Here is a 24,032-nt window from a genome sequence, read left to right as displayed (position 1 = left end):
TAAAAACCACTTAAGCCCTATATACTTCTATAAATAGAATATATAGTGAATATATAATGGAAGTAGCCAATAGAAGCTCACAATGTCTTGCGTTGTGAGCTTGTAGATCGGCTATTTTTGCTATTTAAGAAAATTAAGTCAAATAAATAATCATTATAATTTGACAATTTGGGGAAATTTGAGATTTTTTTGCCAACTATAACATGCCCAAGATTGGGACACAAGGGTTTAAAAAAGTCATATTACACACACAGTGTGTGCATTAAAAAGACATTGCACACAGTAACATAAAAAAATTAAATATATTACATACAGTAAGCGCATCAAAAAACACACAAACAGTGCCACACATGTAAACTGTATCCAGACAAAACAAATCTGTGGACAGGTTCAGCTTCATTGACTGTCTCTGTTCAAATGAATTCATGTTGTAACACAATGATGTTTTCATCACGACAGCATTGCCCTTTGTTTTTTTTACCTGATTTGTCTAACTGGTGAATGGCATGTGTGACGTGTTGGGTGAGCATCAGAGAGGAAGTGAGAGAGACAGAGAGAGACAGAGAGACACAGAGAGACACACAGAGAGAGAGAGAGAGACAGAGAGAGAGAGAGAGAATGGATGGGGGATTCGTCTGTACAATTTGTTCGTACAGAAGGAGGCGTGCATCTGCCACAACAGTCAGATTACACCAGGTAGGAGAGGAGATATGAAAGTTTAGTTTGTTTGTATACGAAATGATATCACAAGGGACGGTTCAAAGAAAGCCTGTAGTCAGTGTGGATCTAACAGGATCACAGGTTAACCACCGGCGTCCCCATTTTGTGCACATTTTCAAACCTACAAGTTTCTAACTCAACTCAAGTTTCTCCTGCATTTATAAAACAAACACAGGTATCAGGCCATGAATCACTTGATGGAATCATATACGCCAGGGGTCTTCAACAGGGGGTCCGGGACCCCCAGGGGGTCCTCAGATATACTGCAGGGCAGCCGCCAAATCTTTGTCTGATAGGGACTTTTCTGGGGGGAACATTAGCAAGACCCTCCAGAAAAACGCGATTATGCGCATAATATGCGATTAAGCGCATAATTATGCGGGGGGGCACTTTTTTTTTTAAAGGGCGCACCGCATCACATCGCATAATATGTGCATCGCATCGCATGGCATAACATGCGAAATATGCGGCGCATATCGAAATAAATATTCGAAGAGGTTCGGTGTACAGGGAGGAGCAGACCAAGTACAGAGCCAAAGGTCAAGTTTACAAAGTATTGAGGGTTTAAGTCGTTAAATGTCTGAAAACACACATAACAGGAATCCAAAATGTATCGGGGGGGTCTCTGCTTCATCTCTCTCTCAGCTAACGGGTCCTGATATACCCTGATATACGTTATCAAACTAACATCATGTAATCAAGCTAAATAAGACCAGCATTGCCACTGTCATTAAAGTCCCAATCCAAGAATAGAGGCTCTCAACATTGGAGGCTAATTTCCAGTGGTGTAAAGTAACTAAGTACATGTACTCAAGTACTGTACTTCAGTACAATTTTGAGGTGTTTTACACTTTGCTGGAGTATTTCCAATTTTCTGTACTTTGACAGGCAAATATTGTACTTTTACTCCACTACAGTTATTTGAAAACTTTAGTTACTAGTAGTTAGTATTATTATTACAAACCACTTCAGCCCTATACATTTCGGCCATTTGAAAATTGACTCACAATGCGTCGCATTGTGAGCGTGTAGATCTGCTATTTTCAAAATATTTTAATGCATTTTATACATTTGAAAACTTTGCGAAATGGGACATTCTGCATAATGAGTACTTTCTACTTTTGGTACTTTGAGTACATTTTGATACCAATAATTTTGTACTTTTCGAATTCCAGGCTTTTATTTGTAACAGAGTTTTCTACATTGCAGTATTGATACTTTTACTTAAGTAAAAAACAAAAAAAGTATTTTTTCCACCACTGCGTGCTAATTACTGTAGTGTGACAGACAATCTGACTGCAGTACAGACAGTCCGATACAATACTGCAGTACTGTCTAGCAGATCTAGACAGTACTAGAATAGCAGATCTACAAGCTCACAACGCCTCGTGATGCAACTCGTTGTGAGCTTGTAGATAGGCTATTTTCAAATAGCCTATGTATAAAATAGGGCTAAAGTGGTTAATGTATGTTTTATAATGTAATAATTTATATCTGAAAAGTAACTAGTAACTAAAGTTTTCAAATAATTGTTTACCTCTGAGATGTAGTGGAGTAGAAGTAAAAGTACTGAAATGTGGATATACTCAAGTAAAGTAAAAAAAAAAACCTCAAAATTGTACTTAAGTACAGTACTTGAGTAAATGTACTTAGGTAGCTACTTTACACCACTGATTGTGGTGTCGATGTGCACACCGACAGCGATGAATGTAATTGTGATTCAAATGAATGACTGTTTACCTCATCATCATCATCATCATCAAATGCTGAGAATCTCCATGAAGGAAAAATACATACTGTTCCTTCTTTAGAGGAAAGTGCCAACACAGGCCAAACAGTAGAAGGTTAGAGGAAAGAGAGAGAGAGAGAGAGAGAGAGAGAGAGAGAGAGAGAGAGAGAGAGAGAGATGCACACAGAGTGAATGGGCACAGCAGGTTTGTGTAGTGTTATTTTAGGACGGTTGCTTAGAAAGACGTGTACGGAAAGAAGCAGGACAAATTCCAGTTAACACATGCCTGCGCACACACACACAGTCACACACACACAATCTCTCACACACACACACACACACACACGCGCGCGCGCGCATGCACGCACTGAGTCACTATATAATGACACACCCTGAACCACACACACATGCACTTTATGTGCATGTATACACACACACACACTCACTCACACAAACTATTGCACACTGCTCATGTCCACTAACTGCTAGTATCCTCTCCATCTGTCTGTCTGTCATTCTGAGGACAAATTATTAAAAACAGAGTTCAGTGACACGCCACTACACACTGTAGTTCAAACCCTACATAAACATTACACATACACACAATGTAAAAATTACACATACAGTACACACAACATACAAGTTACACACAACATACTGTACAACTTGTAGATAATTATAGCTATACAGTACAAAATACTCCTTTGTAATGTTAATATCTGATCCGTTATCTGTTCTTATCACAGAGTTTAAACACAAATGTTACAAACACCAATGACAGATTATCTGTAAATCAAATCGAAAGTTTTTTTGTTTTTGTTTTAATGTTCAACAGAACTGGAACATCTGTCTTTTCTTCTCCTTTTCTTTAAAGAACAGTGAGAATTCACCTCCCACTCTCGTCGACGGATGACTAGCTCACCCCCTCCTCGACGATATGGCTTCCTATTTCGTCGCTTTCGACACACACTCATACGCGCGTGCGTGTGCACACACACACACACGCACACACACACAATGCCACCCTTGAATCCATCGTTTTCTCACAATTAAAAAAATACCGTCACTAGTTAACAACTTAAACCGTATACTTTGTTGTACGTGTACATCAAGAGCGAAAATAGCAGATCTAGAACCTCGCCACCAATGCTTGAGCTTGTAAATCTGCTATTTTCGCTGAACGTTCACCAAATGTCCGCTTATTATGACGCTATACTAGGGTTCACGAGGTTATTTACTTTATTTGCTTATTGACGGCATAAACTAATGACAGCGGCGACAGCGGCGTCAACGGGAAATGAAAACGCAGCCATCAGGGGTTAATTATCACAGGAGGGTTGAAGGATTCGTTTTCATCGAACACTTCAGAATTCACATCCACTAATTCTAACCACACTGTGTCAAATAGAAACTAAATCCTGCCTCACACCAACACGTTCTACAGAATTACCCCAAAAACATTATTCCTCTGTGCTGACTTGTGGAAAGTATTGAGTACACGATAACGCTGCGTTCAAAAGTACTTCATTTAAAGCTGCAGTCCGTAACGTATAATGTCCTACCTGTGATTCAAACCTGGGTGAGACACCACCAAATTTCTACCCGGGGATATTGCCCTTGTACAAAGTAACATTTAATTCATTAATTGCAGCTTCAATCTATAAAGCACTTTGCAGATAAGTAGATATAGGACCCGAGGGAGTGCAGTGCCCGCTGTGAAGTTTGTTGGATCAGTGTTTCTCCAAAAAACATCTATAAATCCACAAATCCCTATATATGGAGATCCCTCCAGACTGGCCTCCAAGTACTACTAAGGACTCTGACAACAGGTATTGTATAAGGGGCATGCGTTCCAATAGGCTTATTGCTTTGTATGGGGAGAATTTAGTATGCAAAGTTAATCATTTTACTAACTAGTGTGATCACTAAAGTAAACTTGGCAACTTTGTGAACTAAATTCTCCCATAGTGAGCAATAAGCTCTCCCTAATAGCTGGAACTATTAAGAATTTTAAAGTTGCTATTTTCTAAATTGTTACCATTATTATCATCATTGTTTCTCTTTATTTTAACGTAAATGAGCATAATGTAAATGGGCACAACAAGGGTCTCACACAGAGTTAAAATGAATAGTTTCTCTAGAGGTAATTACAGAATAGTTTTTTTATGTTTTCACGTGTAATTTCAGTCTCCCACTTGTCCTAATGCCAAACTGTAATCAAATTCAAAGTTTAACTCATTCTCTAAATGAAGTCTTTGAGTTAGAGACGTTAGTTAGTCTCACAGTTAGAGAGACGTTAGTTAAAGATGTATCCAACTCAGTCCTGAGCTCAGCCCTGCTGGGAAAAAGTGACATTATCCAGCTGACAGGGAGACGAGGGGAAAACTTTTATGAAATCTGATGTCAGATGTTTTCCAAAGGGTCCCTGTGTGTGTGTGTGTGTGTGTGTGTGTGTGTGTGTGTGTGTGTGTGTGTGTGTGTGTGTGTGTGTGTGTGTGTGTGTGTGTGTGAGAGAGAGAGAGAGAGAATGTGTGTCATGCGCTGCGGTTTCTCAGTGCCCAAATATGAAATAATCTACTAAATAATCGTAATAATCTAGTAAAAAAAAGTGAAAACTAAAACAAAACAATTAATTACCACACTAGATAATACAACTTAAGGTGAATAATGATCAATCCTGTATATTTGAAAATATATTTTGACATGCAGCTGCACCTCAAAGCAGTAAATGGTAAATGATGATGCATGTAGAGCCTTTATCCAAAGTGCTTCACAAAGTGCATTCAAAGTACATTCACCCACACGTTCACAAAACCGGCCGCTGATGAAACCATGCAAGACACCAACCTGCTCATCGGGGGCAGTTAGTGGTTAAATGTCTTGCTCAAGGACACTTCGACAGTAACACAGGGGGGATCAAACCAGGAACCTTCCAATTCAAAAGCAGCGGCTCTATTGTACCTCCTGGTCCACTGACTCCCCGTTAAAGCAGTGACAGGATGATGTTTGTAAGGTTACACATACACAATGCCACTCACTCACTCACTCAGTGTTCAGACTGACCAAAGAATTTGTATTTTTCTCTGTGCATCTCTGTCTGTCTGTCTGTCTGTCTGTCTGTGAAACAAACCCCCTGCAGCAAACCATTATTGTCGTATGACGAATAGTGAAAATAGACGATCTTTGGAAACTTTTTGAGAAATTGTAGTTTTGCAGTAAGTAACAGTTTGCCTATAAAGACACCAGGGTTAAAGTGGTTTAGCAACCATCAAAAAACATAAAACGTAACAACTATCACAATAAACAAGCGACTACAGTGGAAACCGCTTACAGTGTTCAAAAAGCTTGGGACAGAATCATTCCTATGCAAATGCAGTTTAAATAATTTGCTTATAGTAATAAAGCGTTCCGCTTACGCTGTTCATTTGGGGTCTTTTAACATATCTCTGCTGTCAGGTAGAAACCAGCTATGTCCAAAATATCAACTTTTCAGGAAATGAAAAAAACAACATGTTTTTAGAACAACACAATACTGCCTCATCAGAGTCGGTACGGTGACTTTATACATTGACAGATACTTGAACGTGTCCTTATATTATCATCACTTTACCCAGATACAGCTCAAGTGACTTAGGAGGTTTTTGACCATTAATGTCATTCTAATCAATGATGGACAAACCTACAAGTTGGAGTTAGCTGGTTTGAACGACAGTTTGAGGATCCAATGGAGTTAGGAGGTTTAGTCAGAAGCGCTTTTGAATGCTTTTCATTGGTTCAATATTTATAAAACCCACACAAAGATGTCGTAAAGGGTGTTCAATAGCACCGATTTATAAAAAATAAGTTGATAAAAAAAAATACGTTTCTGCCCGACAGCAACAATATGACAAAATATAAAGAGGAAAAAAAGGAATGATTTAACCTCTAGTTCATTAAAGTACAGTAATTCTATGTATAATTATTTTAAACTTTACTCCCATGACTCTTTTCCTTGCAGTAGCCCCTCTGCTTCCAGCCAGCTATCTGGGGACGGCGCCGCGTGCAAACTGAAATCATGACGGGAAAAAGTCGTTTTCTCTCAATGAAAAACCTAGTCTCCTCAAAGCCTATGAACAGAAACAAGCCAGTCGAGATGCAGCAGCACAACTTTGCGTTCCTCAGACGACGTCGTGAGGTACTGTACTACTCAAACAACAAGGAACAGTCATGACTGCTGGAGATGGGAGACAGAAAACGAATGCGCGCGGGGAAAACACCTGTGGTTGAAGAAGCCGCCCGCCGTCGTCAAAGTAGACGGATAATGCCCAGTCACGTAAGTAATGTACCCTGGAACGGGCCTTTGATGAGGGAAAAGGGCGGAGGAAATTGGCAGCGAGCTTTCTGAGGGGACCATTTCAAAGTTTCCATGGGCTGGTGTGCAGTAACTCAATTTGTACAGTTAATGTGAAAAGCGTTTGACACAGCTGCACTGCATTTTGTAACAGTCAATACAATTCAGTGAATAGTGAAGCCGTCCGTTTGTTACTTTAAATGAATGTAACAAATATAACATTTGAGTACTAAACCGTTAAGACTGAACAACCATCAAACCGATCAGGCTAAACAAACACCCCTCATCGGGACAGAGGTGAAAGGTCAAACTCACACACACCATTTCTCTGCTGCTCTCTCGTCTTCCTCTCATCACCTCTTCTTCCTCAGTGTGTGTGTGTGTGTGTGTGTGTGTGTGTGTGTGTCTCTGTGTTTTACTGTCTTGGAGGAAAGAGGAAATCTACACTCTGAGGAAGACTGTAGGAGGGGAGGAAGGAGCTGACGGTACACATACACAAACAGACAGCCTGTACACACACGCACGCACACACACACACACACACACACACACACACACACACACACACACACACACACACACACACACACACACACACACACACACACACACACACACACACACACACACACACACACACACACACACACACACACACACACACACACACACACACACACACACACACACACACACACATGCTAACAAGAAGCTACATTCAGCCCAATATAGTCAGAATACCAAATTAATGTATTTATGTTAAAGACACAACCGTACCAATGCGAACTGCACTCCTACACAAAGTGTGTTTGAGTGTGTGCGTGCGTGTGTGGGGGTGTGTGTGTACATTCCCTGTCTTCCAGTGAAAAAATTTGCATCCAGTAGATATTATAGCAGAACAGTCGAGACAATTTGAATTCACCATTTGAATTTGTTCAAGAGAGGACTTACAGACAACATCAGAGCGAGAGAGAGAGAGAGAGAATCTCTATCAACTTTATGTTCTGAGATCAGTCCACAAAACAGATGCATGTTTCTCACTAGAGTTCAACAGCGTTGTTCTCCTGTACTTAACTGGGGCACGAATTGTGTGTGTGTGTGTGTGTGTGTGTGTGTGTGTGTGTGTGTGTGTGTGTGTGTGTGTGTGTGTGTGTGTGTGTGTGTGTGTGTGTGTGTGTGTGTGCATTGTGGTCTTGCGTTCCAAGAACACCTTACATTATTCATCAGGATGGCAGAGTGTAGGCCTGCTGGTCTCCAAACTGACTCAGGACCAGCTAGCCAGACCACATTAAGACAATTACAAAGTCAGCCCACTATCACCTGAACCATGCACTTGAACCCTATAGCGTCCCTATTCTAGGTGAACATTTGGCGAAAATAGCAACACAACACGTTGTAGATGTGCTATTGTAGGCAAAAAAGATTTAAGCAGAGGGGAAAAAAGGAGTGAACCAAAGATAGACCCCCGGGGGAACCAGCTCAACAACATATGTAGGATTTAAATGGTTAAAGTACTTAACTCTTTGCCTGCCCACTGCTAAGGCGCAGCCTGCAATGGACGAGACAGACGATTATTATTATAATTTTTTTAAAGAGATTTTTTTTTTTTTTTTTAATTATTATTTTTTTTCCTTTTTTTTTCATACAGAACCAGGAGATAACGTGATCCAAAGATTTACTGTTCCATTGAGTTGCTGTTTAAAGTATTTGGGAAAAGGCCTGTATCTCGGCTCCTGTGTTTTACTATGTATTTTTGCAGAAACATGCTATTTTTAACAGCGCATATTCTGCATAACAAGCGAACGGGAGGTCGCGAATGCGATGACATTATTTTTTTTTTTGCGGAAGCATAGTGAAACCCTCCGTGATTAGCAACCATCAGGGGATCGATCATACTGGAGATAAATATTCTGTGACTACTTGAAAAGGTAAGAAAATCGCTGGCATTCTGGGCCTTATTTAGTCTCTGCCAGTGAAAGAGTAAAGTCTCATCAAGATTTGGAAAAACCAAGCATTCATCTTGACATGACTTCTGTAATGGTGTCTTTATAGGTCTCGCAAAAAAGAAAAAACGATCAGTCGACTGCAGTTGATTCTGAATGCTGCCACTTACTAATACAAAGAAAATGGATCATCTTTACACTGGCTCCCTGTCTGTCAAATAATGAATTAAATACTACTGTTGGTTTATAAAGCACTGAATGTTTTCAGGGCCAAAAATACATTTCTGATTTGATTTCTGCTAAAGAACATCATGAACCATCCAGACATCTCAAACACAAACATTTCTGAACGCAGACTACAAACTGAACGTGGACAAGCCGCATATGGTTTTTTATGCACCACATACTGTATCTGGAACTAACTACCAGAAACCTGTCTGCTACAACTCAGTTTGTTTGTAATACAAGTTAAAGACCTTTATGTTTGCCGGTGCCTTTTATTGAGATTTTTCCATTCATTTTTTCTGCACTGTAATTTCATTCTCTTTTCTGATTGTACTTTTTTGTATTGTATTTAAACGTCCTTTTATGAAGTGTTAATTGTGTTTCTTTTGCACTCTCATAAAGCTCTGTGTCTTAAAGCTGCACTATGTCACTTTCCTCTTCTACCCCGGATTTGAACCAGGTTTCCTGCTCAAGTGCGGACATTTTAACCATTGAGCTAATAGATCCGGCCTGCTTGCTCAGGGGATAAGTTGAATCTTGACCATTCGAGACAGATCCTGTGTCTAGGCGAGACATGACCTTTGACACAATTTAAATGTCTCAATAGAAGAGCAGGGAGACAAAATACAACCACCCCAATTGTATAAGTTATATTGTATTAACATACTCTAGCATACAGATTGGACAAAAGTTTATGAATAAAATTACATTTTATTCATTAAAAAAACGTTTTGTTGTTGCTGAAATGTGCCACTATGTTTAAATGGGCTAAACAATTATACAAAATATATATATTTAAAAATATACAAAAAAATAACCAAACATAATCATTTTGGGAGTATGTATGCGTGGTCAACATCTATGGTATATTGTGACAATATAAAATAAATTTCTAGGAGTCAAAAAAATATATTTTCAAATAGTTTGTTCAATTGCAAATTGATACAATTAGGGTAATTTAGATTAATTCATATCGATGAAGTCGCTTCATTCTTATTGATAAAGTTAGTTTAATTCATAATGGTAAAGTTAGCGTAATTCATCAAGTCACAAACACACACACACACACACACACACACAAACTAACAAACAAATGCACACCAACATAATAGATAACATAACATTATTAACATCCCTCTGATCTAGCAATTAATCTCAGGAGAGGGAGAGGAGAGGAGAGGAGAGGAGAGGAGAGGAGAGGAGAGGAGAGGAGAGGAGAGGAGAGGAGGAATAAATCTGCGGTTGGAAACCGGGGGTCTGAGATTTTAGGAAAGTCAGCAGTAAGAAGGATGACGGAGGTGTGTTTTCTAAAAAAAACACCCGTTCTTAGAAAACACACAAAGAAAGAGGAGTGAGACATTGAATGTATAAGTGAGGGGTGGGTGTTACAGATGAAGAGAGAGATAAGACAGAGATAAGAGAAAGAGAGAGAGAGAGAGAGAGAGAGAGAGAGAGAGAGAGAGAGAGAGAGAGAGACAGAGAGAGAGGAAGAGGAAGGGGGAGAGAGGGGGGAGGGGGGAAGGGGGGCTAAGACAGGAAAATCTAGTCCAAACCCCTACCAACAATCTGTGTCAGAGGAGACATGAAACCAGAGGGGTGTGTGCGTGTGTGTGCGTGTGTGTGCTGTGTGCTGTGTGCTGTGTGCGCGTATGTGTATGTGTATGTGTATGTGTGTGTGTGTGTGTGTGTGTGTGTGTGTGTGTACGCGCGTTTGGGGGGTGGGGGGGTGACACCATGAAAAGACAGAAAAAATAGTTTGAAAGAGAAATGCCTTTTTTCTTTTTAAAGACAGAACACACACACACACAGCCACAGGAAGTCCTTGCAGGTGTGTGTGTCTTTGCAGATGTCTGGAACAGAGATGCAGTAGCAGCTCTATCATTAACATCTCTCACACACACACACACACACACACACACACACACACACACACACACACACACACACACACACACACACACACACACACACACACACACACACACACACACACACACACACACACACACACACACACACACACACACACACACACACACAGTGTCGTGCTGACAGCGTGGTTTCTCATACAGTGAGTACAACTCTCCCTTTTCGCTCTAATCTGGTCAGCACTTTCAAACTCCCACTACAAGGATCTGTAGTAGTGGTGTGTGTGTGTGTGTGTGTGTGTGTGTGTGTGTGTGTGTGTGTGTGTGTGTGTGTGTGTGTGTGTGTGTGTGTGTGTGTGTGTGTGTGTGTGTGTGTGTGTGTGTGTGTACATGCGTGTATGGGTGATATGATGCTCAGTGGTTCTCAAAGTGGGGTCCGGGGACTCTCAGGGTTCATTGAGGGGGGGGTATAAATCGACCCTTACAAGTCTGTAACGCTGACAGTATACAAATGGCACCAAATTTGTATACTGTCAGAGTTAAGGGGGTCCTGGAAATGTAAAAGTTTAAGAACTTCTAACTCATCTAACTCATATAAAGTGCAGAAGGCATGTTTGAGTTTCGTCATGTGGGTGGGACAGTTTAACCCATTAAGGCCCGAGGTTCCGATTCTACAAAATGTCTTCTAAATCCTAACACTTACGTTTGCTATATCAGTGGTTCACAGACTATTTCATGTCAAGGACCACCCACAATTATGTACGTATTTGGCCACGGACCTCCAACTGAAAATATTTTGTTCCAGGGACCCCCCCAGAAGCAGAGATTTGAGTCCAAAATGTTCCCTTTAAAAATATATACAATTCATAGATTTGCACAAATTTTCAAGATTTTTCAAAAATAGCAGATGTAGTACCGCGCTATGAGCTTGTAGATCTGCTATTTTTGAATAGCCAAAGTACAAAATAATGGTTATAGCTCAAATCTAAAATGACACGGATGCGTTCCCGGATTGAATGGGTTAACCCATTTAGACCTGAGGCCGAGTTTTCAAAAAAACGTAAAATATTTATTCAAAATTTACAACAAATGTATGTCGCTATATACTGTACATGGCAACAACAACCCCAAAAGTGGTTCCCGTCCTGAAAGGTATAGTTACAAATAGGGGTTCCCGCCCAAAATGGGTTAAAGGGACTCAGATGTGGCTCAGACCTCGTGGAACCGCGGCTGTCCGTTTAGCTAGCTAGTACCGTCCAGTAGTTATTACCATGAACATAACACTCAAAACAACACCCTCCCTCTCTCTCTCCCTGACCTAACGTTACACTGGAGTGCTTCACATGCTAAGCTAACTGTGTTTAGCCTATATGCTAACTACAAGTGAGCTCATCTGTTGGTTCAGAATGTGGGTCAACATTACCATTAACCAGCCTTTGAAAAAAGTCTTTCATGTATGTCATGTGAATAAATAGAAACCACAAAGAAAACAAGTCCGCAGGACTTTTTTTGTGTTATCCTTTTAGCCCTAAATGCTTTACTGCATCTTCGTGCTTTAAAAAAATAAAATAAAAATCGAATAAAGAAGGGGTCTTCAACGTTTTCAGCCCTAGCTGATAGAGATGAAGCAGGGACCCCCTCTATATTGTATAACATTGTGTTTCAGATTAAACTTTTTTTTTTTAAACCTTTTTCCCCTCTACTCCTATACCTCTTTGCCGAAAATAGCAGATCTACAAGCTCACAACGCCTCGCGCTGCGAGCCGTTGTGAGCTTGTAGATCTGCTATTTTTGGCTAATGTTCCCCTCAGAATAGGGATGCTAGGGTTCAAGTGGTGGTTGATGTAAAAAATAAAATCCTCTCACACAAAGATTTCACGGACCCCCTATAGTAGCTCTGAGGACCCCCTAGGGGTCCCGGACCCCCTGTTGAAGACCCCTGGAAAAAGTATTCATTCAATCAATCAATCAGGACGAGTGGGGAAGAAATACCCTGCATATATATGATTACATTTAGAATATTACCATTATTCCAACATCGCTGCATTTATTTGAATGCCAACATCGTGATATCATTTGTGTTAGCTGCTGACCGGCCTTAAAAACAAATAATTACATTTCCTGGCTGTCAAATGTCATTTCTATAATACTGAACTGACCACCAGAACAGCTGTTACAGTATTAGTAGAGTTGTTGACATTATATATCAGGTCGACCGGCTCTCCTAGTTTCTTTTGTATCACATACTTGCTTTCTTGGCATTCTAATTCACTTTATCCTGTTGTTGGGTTGACCGTCTCCCATACTCTGAGGATAACAGGGTCTGATAAACGCTATTGTAAACTGTCAAGTATATCAAAGAGTCATAGAATACGTATGATTCCTTGCTACAGGAAAGAAAAGGTTTTGAACTACATGTGACGAAACAAACACTTCCAGTATGAAGAGACCAACAGTTCCTGGACACGTCACAGAAATGTTTCAAAAGTTTCAATACAATAGTATAAGAAGTCATTCCTCCTATCTCAGAGTAGAAAGTCAAATGCATGCCAACTCCTCATATGGGGACTTATTCCCCATTTATTTTTTTTATATTTTAGCAATAATTATGTTATTATTATAACTGTCCATCGGCATCTTGTCCCTGCCCCCTCTCTCTCTCTCTGTATCTCTATCTCTCTCCCTCTCTCTCTCTCCCCCCGACAGTCGAGGCAACCACCCACACTAGAGCCTGGTTTGGTTCATGGTTTTCTTTCTGTTAAAAGGGAGTTCTTTTGCCATTGTTGCCAAATGCTTGCTCAGAGGGGAAACGCTGGGTCTGTGTGTAAATCGTTTTCAGACAACTAATTGTGATTTGGCGCTTGAATAAAAACTAAATTGAAATGATTATTGAACCTTAGACCAGCCAGGAGAACCAATGACGTATCTACTGAAATACAGTGCTATGAAAAACGTCCCATCTACAAATGTTGTGCCTCTTTTCAATTACTTTGAAATTCCATTGTTTGTACTCGTACCATATTATCATGGTCTACAGTTAATAAATATTGAATATTGGACTCGTGCTCTGGTAATTATTATATTAAATAAAATTGCGTGGTTCTTCCTTCAGGTTTTTGTAGGCAGTAAATTGGACAGTTCCGTACAAAATGGCGGCAACGCTACTGCAGCGCCATCTAGCGGCAGTTGCCAAATGTGCACAATAGTTTCCTCTCCTGGTATCAAGGCCCTTTGTCATCGTTAGCTAACATTGTGTGTGTGTGTGTGTGTGTGTGTGTATGTGTATGTGTATGTGTATGTGTATGTGTATTAGAGCCCTGCACGGGCCGAGAATGTGGGCCCAAGCCCGGCCCTGGCCCATGGTATTCAGCCCGGCCCGGCCCCTGGCCCGATAGGTGCCGCAATTTTACAGTCCGAGCCCGGCCCTGGCCCGTGGTATTCAGCCCGAGCCCGGCCCTGGGCCCGTGTGTCAAATACAGAATCAGCCCAAGCCCGGCCCGTTTTGGCGGGCCGGGCCGGGCCGGGCCGGGCTTCAATTATCAATTATCTGCGCAAAATGTTCTGTGAGCCCGAGCCCGGCCCTGGGCCCGTTTGTCAAATACAGAATCAGTCCGAGCCCGGGCCTGGCCCGTGGCATTCAGCCCGAGCCCGGCCCTGGGCCCGTGTGTCAAATACAGAATCAGCCCAAGCCCGGCCCGTTTTGGTGGGCCGGGCCGGGCCGTGGGCGGGCTCTGGCGGGCCTGCAGGACTCTAATGTGTATGTGTATGTGTATGTGTATGTGTATGTGTATGTGTATGTGTATGTGTATGTGTATGTGTATGTGTATGTGTATGTGTGTGTGTGTGTGTGTGTTGCATTAAGGTATTAAGTCATGTCTTCTTTCTAGGTGAAGTTGCTCAACTCAGACACATACAACCTCCCAGTTCACAGGAAGACATTGCAAAATAGTCAAACGCACACACACACACACACACACACACACAAAATGTTGCAAAGCTGACAGATCCTGATCAGTTTCCTGTTCCTTTGAGAGGACGGACGACCAACAGAACAGATGGACAGATAAATAGAGGACGAGAGAGAGAGAGAGAGAGAGAGAGAGAGAGACAGAGACACAGAGAGAGAGAGAGAGAGAGAGAGAGAGAGAGAGAGAGACAGACAGAGAGAAAGAAAGAAAGATAGCACATAAAAAAAAAAGGCCGGATGTGAAAATAATAAAATAAGGATATTTGAACAGATTTAGTCTGTGGAGACAGACAGACAGACAGACAGACACACATGAGCGCCCTCCCTGAGAGGATTTATTAGGTAAAATTCCTGTTATGTTTTTCACATACAATATTATCTTCTTCCTGGGTGTCCCAGTAACATAATGAAAATGGGAGGAGCCTGTTAAACTTTTGCTGTAATTTGACACCACATAACTGCTGACGGACAGAAATGTGGACCAATCAGTGACCCCGTTTGGTGTCTGATGTTGTCAGTGACACGTAATCAACCACAGACTGTCTGTCTGTCTGTCTGTCCGTCTGTTGTCGACACACAGGACAGAAACTGCTCGTACTGACCAATATATGTTGATAGAATATTTACATTTATTTATATTTACTGAACTTTTGCAGTAACCGTCAGAACGACAACAATGTGAGGCTGTTGCCAAAAACCTTGGTGTCTCATTTGATCCCAGCCTCAACCTTTAAGAGTCACATTAACCAACATGTTCAGGCATGTTTTCATCATCTGAGGAATATTATCCGGGATCAGATCAATTTAGAGCAGTGGTTTTCAACCAGTGGTCCGGGGACCACTAGTGGTCTTTGGGGGGGTGTCAGGGGGTCCCCAGCGAAATTAGTTAACCTAGCGTCACAATCATTTTAACCACTTAGCATTGGCTATTCAAAAATAGCAGATATACAAGCTCATAGCGGGGCACTCGGTGCCGAGCTATGAGCTTGTATATCTGCTATTTTTGAAACATCTTGAAAATGTGTGCATCTTTGAATATATGTTTTTTAAAGCGAACATTTTTAACTCAAATCTTTGCTTCTGGGGGTCCCTGGCACAAAACATTTTCAGTATATGTATATCAATTTAGGGGTCCTTGGCATGAAAAAGGTTGAAAACCACTGATTTAGAGTTTTGAAGACCTAAAAAACTCTAGACCTAAAATCATCATACATGCTTTTATTTCTTCAGGCCTTGACTATTAGAATGATGTTTTAACATGTCTTAAGCCTAAAACACTCAATTATACAGAACACTGCGGCTAGGCTTGTAACTAAAACCCAGAAGAAGAGAACATCATTTACTGCTATTTTAACTTTCCTACACTGGTTTCCGGTCCGTTTGAGGATAGGTTTTAAGATTTTACCTTTCAATTTAAAGCACTTCGTGGCCTGGCTCCTAATTACATTTTACAGTTACAGTATTAACCCCTTGTGAGCCCGTGTGCAGCCTGAGGATCTCATTGTCTTTTAAAACTATTCTTAAAAACTACTTTTATCATCAGTCCTTTCGGCAATTAAAAAAATGTTATGTTATTGTTTGATTCCCTTAACGTCTGTATTTCTCACTACATTTTACATTTTATACAATTATGTTTTTCTTCTGCTGCTGATTTTGCTCTACAACATTTCTTTAAATATTATTATTAATGAGAGAAAGAAGCCTCACTTATTCAGTAACAACAGATTTACTTTGCATCTATAATTCATTATACGACATGGTTTTTGAACATTATTATTTAACATCCAAAGCTACAGATATTGGTGCAATCAGTTTATCATCGGTCAAGGTCATTGAATTTGTGCAACTGGAAATTACACATGTAACATTCTTTATTAATATTCATTATTATTCATGTCTTTAATGTTTTTATTGTTTTTATATTGTTGTTCTTCTAGTGATTATTATATATATATTTTTTAACAAAAAGATTGTTTCCAATGTGTTTTCAATCGTTTTTATAAGAATGTATGTATTAGTAGAGAACAATGCAGCCCATTGCTCCTAATGCTCACAAAGGTTCATTGAGCAAACAGAGTTCATCAGGTCAAATGAATCTATACAGTATCTATAGTTTCAATCTACACATATTTTTTCTTCAGAGTATATTGTTTAGACTGATGCTAGGTTCTTGGCTTACCTGTGATCCTAGTTTAATGAGGCACTACACTGTAGTGTTGATTTTGACGGCAAATTTTGATTCAGTTTTAGTCATAGTCTTTTGAATCAAATTCCATTTAGTTTTAGTCATATTGTCTGAAATGTTTTACTGTTAATCTAAAATTGATTTAGTCGACTAAAATGTATTTTGGCGGTGAGTTGATGGCGTCGTAATGGTAGATTTTACACTTGGTTGCGTGCTGAAAATAGCAGATCTACAAGCTCACAATGCGTCGCAGTTTTGTGAGCTTGTAGATCTGCTATTTTCAGAGCGCAACCAAACACAAAATGAGTCTTTTAGTTCTACTGGATCTCTTCTCCACTCGTCCCTCATAAACATTTTAGTCTAGTTTTTATTTGTTGACGAAGTTGACGAAATTGTCAATATATTTAGTCATCATAGCTTAGTTTTTATTTAGTTTGTATTTAGTTTTCGTCAGTGAAAAAAGGTAGTTGACGAACATTTTTCGTCATAGTTTTAGTCGACGGAATCAACACTGCTACACTGTCTATGCATTTTATGTACGTGTTTACCTTGCTTATGGTTAAGTAGCTCTGGACAAAGAGTGTCTGCTAAATGCCTACATTGTAAATCAGTTTCCATCGGTTCAAATTAGAGCTGAATAAACCGTTGGGAGCAGGGACATGAAGCAGTGTGTGTGTCGTTCATCTCGTTTAGATGGTTGTGTGTGGGGGACGTGCGTACAGTATGTATGTATTTACTGTATGTGTATCTAGTATTGGCTGAAAGTGATCGACAGACAGTCACTCCGTTTCCCTGAAGCTGCTGTGTGGTGGACTGAAACACCCACCCTGTTCAGAACAGCTGAATCATGACACACACACACACACACACACACACACACACACACACACACACACACACACACACACACACACACACACACACACACACACACACACACACACACACACACACACACACACACACACACACACACACACACACACACACACACACACACACACACACACACACACACACACACACACACACAATCTTCTTCTTCTGTGGTGTCATTACAGGAAGAGACATACACTTGTTACCACTTGTTACTTTTCCCACACACACACACACAGATAGAGAGAGAGAGAGATCAGACTGGTGGTCTGTCAGCAGTGAAAAGAGGAAATGCCAAATAGACTTCCTCTATTGGTACATATGAACATGAGGTAAAAACAGACCCTGGCAACACACACACACACACACACGCGTGTATGTAATTTATATACCCGTGTATATGTATGTATGTATGTATGTATGTATATACACACACACATACAGTATATAATAACATATACATCATGCTGCGCAGACTGTGCTAATAACAACAACACTCACTCAGAATAAAGACAATACTGAGTGTAATAAAACTAACAATCTGATTAGAAGGAAGATCAAATAAAGTTGGTATAACTGCACACATGTATACATGCACATGTATGCACCCTCTGCATGGACTAGTATGCATGAACATGCATGCACATGTATGTAGGGCTGTCACGATTACAAATTTACGTTGACGATTAATTATCACTCAAATAATTGCGATTAACGATTTAATTGTGTTTCTGTCGTTGAAAACATTATGAATAAAAATGACATTTCTGTTTGGCTTTTAGCTTTCGTAAACAAACGTTGCACAGGGCAGATATGACAAATGACACATATTTAATTACTTTATACTTAAAAATAAACAATAGTGGAAATTGACGATCTAGCTTATAGATCTGCTATTTACAGTATTATTTATTAATTTTTTTAAATATGAGACATTTTTTAACATGGAATTGATTATGATGATTATGACGATTATGCAAAAATAATTGCGATTAGACGATTATGTAATAATTGTGACAGGCCTACATGTATGCACTCTCTGCATGGACTGGGAGACGAGAGAGGAATGAGGGACAGAACGGGAGGAACGTCAGACCGAAAACAGAGAGAAGAGAAAGGAGAGACGAAACAGAGAGGAACGGAGAGGAAGAACGCTTCTTCCCACTCCTCCTCCTCTTCCTCCCCACCCCACCCACCCATTAGATAGATACATATGAAACTGAGACACAACAACGCATGTGAGGGGGAATTCATCCAGGCTCCCCGTGGTGCCCTAATTCATGTCTTTACTGGAACTGCGTTGAGAGAGTGTGTGTGTGTGTGTGTGTGTGTGTGTGTGTGTGTGTGTGTGTGTGTGTGTGTGTGTGTGTGTGTGTGTGTGTGTGTGTGTGTGTGTGTGTGTGTGTGTGTGTGTGTGTGTGTGTGTGTGTGTGTGTGTGTGTGTGTGTGGGTGTGAGAGAGACAGACCACTCAATGTTACTTCCCTCTAAATACCACCTCATGCACACTGCACAAACAGACTAATCACATGACATGTCACACACACACACACACACACACACACGCTTATATACACATAACTTAACTCATACAGTAACTTCATCACATGCCCAGCCTGTATTTGCTGTGGGTGAGGGGGGTGACACAAGGACAAGAGCAGGGTGATAAGCGTGTGTGCTGGTTGGTCGAGTTGCAGTATCTTCCCTTGGGGGGAGGGAGGGGGGGGGGGGTGGGGGGGGGGGTGGTTATACTGTCAAGTCAGCTTTTAACCACTTAAAAGGGGAATGAACCCCCCCCCCCCCCCTAGGCTTGTAGTTTGTTTTCCAATTCAGGTTAAAAAATGACAGCAGGGTAAATACATGGCAGACTGCTTAATACTAAAAAGATCCCCAAAGCCCACACTACTATTAAACAAAAGGAAAGAGTGACACATATATGCTTTGTTTGGTGATTTTTGTCCTGTTTTTACTTTTGCTTTTACGCTGTGCCTTTTCTATTATGCCTGAACAGTGCATCTAAGTGACACATAATTCGACTGAATCTGAAGACTGACCTTGTAGTAGTAAGTACACTGTGATGTATGCAACACTGCTGCAGCACATTAAGGCCTGAAGCCGATTCTACAAATGTCTTCTTAATCCCGACAGTATTCTGGAAAAACGTATGTTTCTATATCAGTGGTGCTCAAACTTTTTCGTGTCAAGGACCCCCAAAATGATATGTATTTGGCCGCGGACCCCCATCTCAAAATATGTTGTTCCAGGGACCCCCAGAAGCAAAGATTTGAGTCAAAAACTTTCGCTTTAAAATAATATATATTCAAAGATTTGCACACATTTTCAAAAAATTTCAAAAATAGCAGATCTACAAGCTACGAGCTTGTAGATCTGCTATTTTTGAACAGCCAAAGTGTAAAATAATGCTTTTTAGCTCAAATCAAAAAGTGACACAGATGCGTTTCAGGACTTAACTCATTCAGTGCCACTGGACGTCTAAGACGTCCGCTAATATAAGCCCTGAGTGCCACAGAACGTCTAAGACGTCCAATGAAAAAAAAATTTTTGTTTTTCTTTGTATTTTTGGAAAAAAATGTTCAGAACCCAAGATATGATGATTTGAAGATTTGCTGCTCCATTCACTCTTTGTTTAACTTCTTACTGAAAAAGGCTGTATCTCGGCTCCTACGCACTTTTTTTTTACAATGAATTTTGGTTGTGGCACACTGACAAAATTCCATAAATAAGCTGGGCACTGAATGAGTTAATGGGTTAATAAGGGGTGTGTTAGATTTACAGTAGGTGTTCAAAGGGCCATGGGCGAGCAAGCATAGACAGTAGCCATTTTCCCTGTAAATATACCTTTTGTCATCCTTTTTGCATAACTTTTGACAGTGCCACATGTAGTTAGCAAACTTGTTCAAATATTCAACCAATCAATCAATCAATAAAACATCACGGTGTACTATAAGGTCAGCCATATGTATTCTGCCATGTTTTTTACCCTGCTGTAGTTTTTAACCTGAAATGAAAAACAAACCACAAAATCAGCCTCGGATTTCATCCCTATATACTTTGTATATTGCCGTATGACAATTAGAACAAATCGCCGATCTACAAGCTCACAATGCTGCTGTCAGTCAGATGCTTAATACCAATGAGTCAATCCAAGGTTAAATGGCCAATTTCAGTGTCTGTAACTGCCAATGCTTTTAGCTTTTTCTGGTTTTTATTCATGTATTAATTTGTCATATTGTCAGTTCCCACAATTTGTTTTTGTTTTCTTTATTGCTGATATGTATTAAATGTGTTTTAATTCATATAGCCATGTATTATTGTGTTTTAATTCATATAGCCATGCATTCTTATTTTATTGCAATTTGATTTTAAATGTGTCTGCATTTATTGTATGCCTGGCGTTTCTGTTTTGGGCATCCATTTTTTTTTAAATGTTCTTATACTAAAAAGACCTACAAGCTCATAATGCATCGCAACATGTTATGAGCTAGTAGAGCAGCTATCATTGCTATTTCTGAAAATATTTGAAAGTATAATATAGTATGCCTGGTTAAATGAAGATTCCATTAAATTAATAGAAATATGGCAGCTGACGGTTAAAGTGATACAGCGAGCGTGTTGAAATTTCACAGTGAGCGACCTCAATGCTGACGGAACTCATCATGTCAAACAGGAATGAAACTTTGGCACCAAAAACTGTTGCTGTGTAAAGTTGGTCAAATTCACCAGACACTGGTTTCTCTTTGTGAATAAATAGAGCTATAATAAAGTAATCAGCCGGCATTCCTCATTGCTCTTGGTACAAATGTCTAGTTAATAAGATGATATACACTATATATATAGATATGTGTGAATGTATACCTTGTGTGTGTGTGTGTGTGTGTGTGTGTGTGTGTGTGTGTGTGTGTGTGTGTGTGTGTGTGTGTGTATACAGTACACATAATTTAATGCCCGTAGCCAAAACGACATATCACAACCTCAAGTGTGTTATTGCTTTCATAACACGGTTGCCAGCGATTAGCAACCAGATCCACCCTCGGTTTCACCCAAACACCTTGAATATTGCCAAACAAGCCGAGCAGCGAAATTATCACCATTATACAGCACAACGGAGAACTGCAACGAGTACCTCTTTGACCGTGTTAAACCTATACAGTGCATATTCATAAAGTATATCATGTACTTTATGTGTGGGTGGGTGTGTGTGTGTATGCACAGAAAGACGTTCAAACAGAGAGACTGAAAAAAAAAAAGTTTAGTCGAAATTCTCACCTCCTCAAGAGAAGATGGCTGCCTGCTCTCACGCTCTCTTCCTCTCTCTCTCTCCCTCTCTCTCTCTCTCTCTGTCTCACTTCTCGTCTTCTCTCCTTCTTCTCTGGGGTTGTAAAGGTCGCCGGGGTCGCACACCTGAGGATGTTAGCACAAGGCTAATATGAATAGACTTCATACACACACAGCCAGGGGGCTAACAGAGAGAGAGAGAGAGAGAGAGAGAGAGAGAGAGAGAGAGACAGAGAGAGAGACAGAGACAGAGAGACAGAGTGACAGTGATAACTTGATTTCGGAACAAACAAGAAGTTTTGGGTAAAGTCTCATCATGCTGGGTGGAGGGTATGGTACAATATGACACACACAAACACACACACACAATCATATGATGATCTGAGGCGGGGGGCAGACCACTTCCTAATTTAACTGCTAAGAAACAGAAATAACATAACACGCACACACGAGTGCGTGTGTGTGTGTGTGTGTGTGTGTGTGTGTGTGTGTGTGTGTGTGTGTGTGTGTGTGTGTGTGTGTGTGTGTGTGTGTGTGTGTGTGTGTGTGTGTGTGTGTGTGTGTGTGTGTGTGTGTGTGCGTGCGTGCGTGCGTGCGTGCGTGCGTGCGTGCGTGCGTGCGTGCGTGCGTGCGTGCGTGCGTGCGTGCGTGCGTGCGTGCGTGCGTGCGTGCGTGCGTGCGTGCGCACAAAAAGATAGAGCAGGCCAAACAGAGTGCGTTAGATGAGTTGGCAGAGAGCTAGCCTCGCATAGCCAGGCGGTCGGAGATCTCTGACTACCGATCATCTGAGGAAATCTAAATTCAATGTAGGGGCTTGAACAGCAGGGAAAACCCCTGCTAACAGACCTACGCCTACTGCTTTCAACACCAGACCTGATGCCATCCCAATATGACGGACCACCCCAAAGTCTTTGCATTGGTTCTGCAATAGAGTTTGGTCTTACATTTCCAAATAGTTTCCACACAGTTTTACTCCCTACATTGAAATTGCAGCTGTTACCAGCAGACGTATGGGTGGGCAGAGATCTCCAATTATTATGTGAGCCTGGCAAAAGAGAAGAGGAGAGGAGATAATTCAGGGGTCAGGTCAAGAGTCAGTCTAAGACAGTAGGACAGTGATTGCATAGAAAATTAGACAGCGCAAAAGAGAGAAAAACAGTATTTATGAGAAAGAAAAACAGACCTCTCTCCGAGTCTGTCTGGTCTCCAAGCTTTTAGTTTCTATCTAGTCTATAGAATGTGGCAAATAGTGCAGTTATATAGCGCCTTTATCCAAAGCACTTTGCAATGTGCATCACATTCACCCATTCACACACATTCACACACACCCACGAATGGTGGAGGAAACCATGCAAGGGACCAACCTGCTCACAGTGGTGTAAAGTAACTAAGTACATTTACTCAAGTACTGTACTTAAGTACAATTTTGAGGTACCTTTACTTTACTGGAGTATTCCCAATTGTCTATACTTTTACTTCTACTCCACTACATCTCAGAGGGAAATATTGTACTTTTACTCCACTACAATTATTTGAAAACTTTAGTTACTAGTTACTTTGCAGATATAAAGTATTATACTATAAAACATACATTAACCACTTTAGCCCCATTTGATACTTAGGCTATTTGAAAATAGCCGATCTACAAACTCACAACGCGTCGCATCACGACGCGTTGTGAGCTTGTAGATCTGCTGTTTTCAGACGTTTTAGTAATTTAACTTTTGGTACTTTAAGTGCATTTTGATACCAATACTTTTGTACTTTTACTCAGGTGAATTTTGAATTCCGGCCTTTTACTTGTAACAGAGTACTTCTACATGGCAGTATTGATACTTTTACTTAAGTAAAACATTTGAGTACTTTTTCCACCACTACCTGCTCATGGGGAGCA

At 40.5% G+C, this 24,032-nt stretch overlaps 1 protein-coding gene across 1 annotated transcript in view; it reads right to left on the bottom strand.

The window, feature by feature from the left end:
- Positions 1 to 24,032, bottom strand: part of zbtb7b (zinc finger and BTB domain containing 7B) — a 40,265-nt gene that overhangs the window by 13,607 nt on the left and 2,626 nt on the right. The window contains exon 2 of the mRNA XM_080427246.1: positions 22,130 to 22,264. The gene's annotated coding sequence lies outside the window, so the exon portion shown is untranslated. The remainder of the gene's footprint in view (positions 1 to 22,129; positions 22,265 to 24,032) is intronic.

Source organism: Gymnoscopelus braueri (genome assembly GCF_963280865.1).
Source record: "Gymnoscopelus braueri genome assembly, chromosome: 4".
NCBI classification, from domain to species: domain Eukaryota; kingdom Metazoa; phylum Chordata; class Actinopteri; order Myctophiformes; family Myctophidae; genus Gymnoscopelus; species Gymnoscopelus braueri.
This window is presented reverse-complemented; position numbering and strand designations above follow the sequence as displayed.